Source organism: Dromaius novaehollandiae, chromosome 1 (genome assembly GCF_036370855.1).
Source record: "Dromaius novaehollandiae isolate bDroNov1 chromosome 1, bDroNov1.hap1, whole genome shotgun sequence".
In the NCBI taxonomy this organism is placed as follows: domain Eukaryota; kingdom Metazoa; phylum Chordata; class Aves; order Casuariiformes; family Dromaiidae; genus Dromaius; species Dromaius novaehollandiae.
In genome coordinates this window covers 161,226,985-161,232,080 of record NC_088098.1, presented here as the reverse complement: position 1 = coordinate 161,232,080, position 5,096 = coordinate 161,226,985, and the positions used below count along the sequence as shown (strand labels likewise).

At 57.9% G+C, this 5,096-nt stretch overlaps 1 long non-coding RNA gene across 1 annotated transcript; it reads left to right on the top strand.

Moving 5' to 3' along the window:
- Window positions 1–664: 664 nt before the first annotated feature.
- On the top strand, window positions 665–3,431 carry LOC135326586 (uncharacterized). Its single transcript, XR_010386910.1, has 2 exons — window positions 665–1,086; window positions 2,740–3,431. It is a non-coding gene; the product is annotated as an uncharacterized LOC135326586 (long non-coding RNA).
- The last annotated feature ends 1,665 nt before the right edge of the window (window positions 3,432–5,096 follow it).

Below are 5,096 nucleotides of genomic sequence, written 5' to 3'. Positions count from 1 at the left end.
TCCTCCGCGCCCTGACCCCGCCGCCGGCCCTGACACGCTTAACCGAGGGCTGTAACTCATCGGGTTGAGGGGGCCGGGGGGGGAGGGCAGCCCAAGGCCGCCTCGCAGCCCCCGGCCCGGCTGGCCCCGGCTCAGGGACCCCTGGCAGCCCCGGGGTCCTGCATCGCTGCCGCCCCCCTCTCCCTCTGCTTCCCCCCCAAATTCCCCCCTCCGCCCCGCACCTCTCCTCTGTCCTCGCTCTGAGCCGGGGCTTCCCAAACCTCTCCAGCGACCTGGGGACAAACCCGACGGGCGCCCCCTCCCCCGGCTGCCCCCGCCCGCCCCGACGGCGCGGCCCAGGCCCCACGGGGACCGCGCACCCGGGGGGGCGCAGCTCCGGGCGCCCGGCGTTGCTGGCCCTTCCACGGCGGCGCGGCCCCCCGCGCAAGGTGAACATCAATACCAAGCGGGGCTTTTAATGTTTATTATTATTATTAATCATAAAATTCGCTGCTCTGCCCGGAGACCCCCTGAAACCACGCAGCGATTTCGCTTGGGATTGCTCTGCTAAGGCGCTCGTCACAGGCCAAAAATAAATAAATAAATAAATAAATAAAAAACAGGCTCCGTCTGTAAAGCAAGTTCTGCGCTGCCCCGCGTACCCGCAGTGCGACGGGAGCTCGCCGCTCCGCACCGTGCCCTGCCTTTACCTGCCCCCGGGGCCCGCGCCAGAGGGAACCTCCCTCCTCCCGTGCTTCTGCAGCTTTAGCGGCTTTTTCCTTTTTGGAAGCGGGAGTGGGAAAAAAAACACACGCAAAGCCCAAGCAGCCCCCCACCCCCGCACAGAAATGCCAGCCACCCGGGCGAGACCGAAATGCGGCGGCTCTCGCCCCGAGCCCAGCCCCGAGCCCGCAGCGGCGGCGGCTGCAGCCGGGCGGCCCGGCGCGGCTCCGCGCAGCCCTCCCCAGGCCCCGAGCAGCCTTTTAAGTTTCCCCTTTGTTTTCAGAAACTCGCACACGTTTCCTGCCCCACGCGAAGACCCAACGAGCTAACCCAAACCTCTCCCAGCCATACGTGCGCGCTGGGCGTGCTCCCGGGCGCAGCGAGGTACGTATATTTTTCATCTACATGCATGGCCGTTTTTTGTTTTTTTTAATCTCGTGGGTCGCTTTTTTTTATTCCTTTCTCTCATTCTTTTTTTTTCCCCTCTCTTTCTTTCTCCCTCCTCCCCTGCCCGGGCCGGACGGCTGGGGAAGGAGCCTCACTTCGCCCAGCGGAGCAAGCAAAAACTATTGTCCCACCCTGCAGAGCACGGCGACTCCCCCGCCCCGAGACGGCAATTCCTGCCAAGCGCTTGGGGTTTTCTGCCTTCTCCCTGGCCCCGACCAGGCTGGAGGGGCTCCCGGCCCGCCTCGAATACTTGGGGGGAAAAGGAGGAAAAAAAAAAAAGAGAGAAGAAGGTGAAGAAGAGCGGGCGGGGGGGGGGTGGAGGGGAGCTTTGCCAGCGGTTTCATGTCTTTATTTAATAATGCTTCAAAGCCGCTGCTGCGCTGTTGTCCCGAGCAGAGGAAGCGCAGCACAAAACGCGCCGGCGATGCGACTTCCGCGCCGCGCCGCGCACAATAACAGCTCCCCGCGCCGCCGCCCGGCCGCTCTCGGGACCGCCCGCGGCGGCGGAGATCCGCGGCCGCGCTCCGCGCTTCCCTGTGGCCCGACGGGGCGCGCAGCCAGCGCTGCCCCGCCGCCCCCGCGCCGCGCTGCCCCCCGCCGGCTGCAGCTCCCTCGAGGGGGAGGGCACGCTTTTGGGGCTGAGAAGAAAATAATTAGCACCAGCGCTCCGATGGGGGGGGGGGCGAGGTAGCTGGTGCGCCCGTTCAGCGCAGGGGCCCGTCGGGGCGCCCCCGCGTTTCTCAGCCCGCGGCGGCTCCGCTCGCGGCCGCGGCTGCGGATGGGGCCGCGCCGCCCCGACGGGCGGTGAGGGGCGCCTGGCCTCGCCCCGGCCCCGCCGGTGCGTGGGTGGCCGCGGTCAGGCCGCCCCCGCCGCGGGGGCAGGGGCTCGGCCCGGCCCGGGGGGGCGGCGGAGGTGGCCCCGTCCCCGTGCCGATGCCCATCGCCGTGGCGGCGGGGCCGGCCCGGCAGGCGCGGGTGGCCGCGGAGCCCCCGCAGGAGACGGGGTCTGCGCGGGTGTGTGTGTGTGTGTGTTTGTGTGTGCGTTATGGGTTTGGTCTAGATCGCGATTTAAGGCAGTTGTTTGCGTCGTGGGGGGAAAAAAAGAGCAATTTTCATTCCAACTTTTTTTCCTTTTTTTGCTCGGGCACTAATTCCTCTGTGTGGGCAAACAGCCTTTCTCCTTTGATTCTTAGTCACAGCCCCTAGATTAAATACTGATTTTAATGAGAGCCGTGGCAGTGGCTGCATTAGGTGATGATAGTTATGAAGATGCTCTGACCTGTTTTGATGAAGACGCTCTGACCTGTAGGGAGAGAGGGAAAGGTCAGCCACATGCAGTGGCCAGATTTCTGCTCGTTCCCGGCACATGCTGCTACAATATTGATCCGTGGAGAAAGATAAACATAAAAGCTAGATCCTATGTCCTGAATACTAATGAACGCAGCTTCCAGATTTTAATTGTTGTTGAGTTCTTGTTTCGGCCGCAAACATTAAATGCTGATCTCGGCAGGGCAAACCTTTCCCGTTTTATTTTTTTGTTTTATTTCATTCCATTTTGTTTTATTCTATTTTATTCATTTTTCCCCCCAGCCACAGACTACCTCTCTCTCTCGTTGAAAATCTTTGCGGCAACTTATTTTCCCTAGAAAGCTATTGCCTACGACTCATCTCCAACACACAGTGAGCGGCGGGCGCTGCCGGACACACTGCGACCTAAAGGGGGGAAAGCTCTGGCGAAAGGCGGTGTCGCGACCCGGGATGCACCTTTCGGGCTCCTGGTTCGTGGCTCGCTCCATTCCTCCGCAGCACAGCGCTGCAGACCGCAGCCGAGTCGCTTTTCTCCCTCCCGGACCGTGCAGCAAAATAATCGGCGGAGCCGGGAGCGACCCCGTGTCCAAAGGCTCCCCGGTTTCCCAACCGCTCCGAGACCACATTCACCTCCAGTAGGAAACGACAGCTGAAAAACGCCGTTATCTCGGGGAAAGAGGCATTTCCCAGGGGCTTCCCCCCCCGGTGCGGGAGAGCCTGCAAAGCGAGCCAGCAGAGGCCGTTTGGGGGAGGCTTTCAGGACGATGGCAATTATCAATAACCGCTCGCTGTCCCGGCTGCCCCTCGGAAAATTTTTGCTCTTTGAGATTGTCTAAATCAGCTGTAAATCTGGCAAAGCAGTCAATGAAATAGCCATCCCCAAGCATGCGTTTCAAGTTTCTGTTGCTTAGCCGACGACCTATAGTAAGCGCCATCGACTATTTCGGGGTAATTAGCTATATCAGGCTGACATTTAAGAAAATGAGGGAGATATTAAGCTACTAATTCCCGTCATTACAAATAATTTTCGTGGAGGGAACTTCTAAAAGATTTTTTTCTCCCTTACGCTTTCCAGTCTATTTTTTAACCCCTGAGTGATTTACTATGTAAGTAATTTTAGAGGATACAGTTTACAGCTTGAGTTATTAGACCGAACACCTCTGGCTGACACCACAACACCTTTTTTTTCTGCCTGCAGCTGTGAGTCACAACCCCATTTTCATACCAAACTGCTGCACATTCCTTTACAATATAGACTTCCTTCTTGCAAAGATCAAACATGTTTCAGCCAACGTGTTTATTTTAAGATACAGGAAAATTAAAACTAAACACGCACTTTAAAGAAAAACAAATGCATCGTTGCCTTCCCTGCTATCTCTTCCACTAAAATAAAATCAAATCAGGACGGAGCAACATGGACCGCTTCAATAAAATAATAGAGTGACAGAGCCAAAACAGTTGATTTCGACTGGAACAGGAACGGATACTTCTGTTTGCTGTTACTTATTTATGCATTATTGTAGCTATGCTTTTAATTATATGTGGGAATGTCAGGCCAAGATGCTGTAACCATAACCTCCCTTTAACACACTTTTCCGATTTGTTTAATGCCAGTGCTACAAGGCTAGAACAGGCACCGTAAAGAAAATGTTTTCAATATTCCCTTTAATAGCTTACAAAAGGGAATCCCGGAATTACAGTTCAGCGTGCAGGCCTGCTCCGTGGAGGTGCCCGGCGGGATGCGGCGGATTTCAGGTTGCTCGGCACTTTTCGGGGTGCGGGGAGGGAGCCCGGAGGGGGCGCGGCGGGCTCCTGGGAGGGAGAGGTTCCCACGGACGACCCCACTTCCAAGTCATTTCTACCCAGAAAACCCAGGTTTTAAGATCTTCTTTGCTGATTAGCTGCACAAACACTTAGAAGCTTGCTCCTTATTTTATTCTATATATTTTTTAATACGGGTGAGGGTAGATTTTACCCACTGGCTACTTCTCCAAGTGACCCCCCGGGCTTGCAAGGGGAGCTTCGCTGCAGCCCCTTCTCCTTCCCCTCCCGGCTTTTGCCCGGGGTGGGCTCCCCGTAGAGCTCGCATTGCCCCTCTCCGCTTTTTCTCGTGTCCCCACCTCCCCGGCGTGATATTTTAGGCACCGGGACCGGAACATACTTTCTTGCATTTATTTATCTTTCTAACGCATATGTTAGAAGAAAATTTTTTAAGAAAGAAAAAGCAAAGCAAAGGACCATTCGCTGTAGGAAACATATCAAATCGCTCCCCCCGCACCCCCCCCCCCCCAAATCTCCGATCCAAGCGGCCCCGCAGCGCTGGGCGACGGCAGGCGGCGAGCCCGCAGCTCCCACCCGGGCTGCGCTGGGGCGGCAAGGGAGGAGCGGGGTCAGCGCCTGCCCCCGCGGCCCCTGCGGGGCCCCAAATCCCCGGGCTCCCCCCAGCCCTGGCTGGGAAAACCGGCCCGCTCTCTGATCACCTGCGACGGCAGCCCGACGTGCGCCTCCGAGGCAGGGCGGGAATGACAGACAGCCCGCGCCGCTGGAGCGCCAGTCCGTGCCGTAATTAACTGGAATCGGGGCTTTATTACTCTGTTTTCCCCCCTTTTTTAACGAGCCGGAGCCGTCGGTCCCCGCGG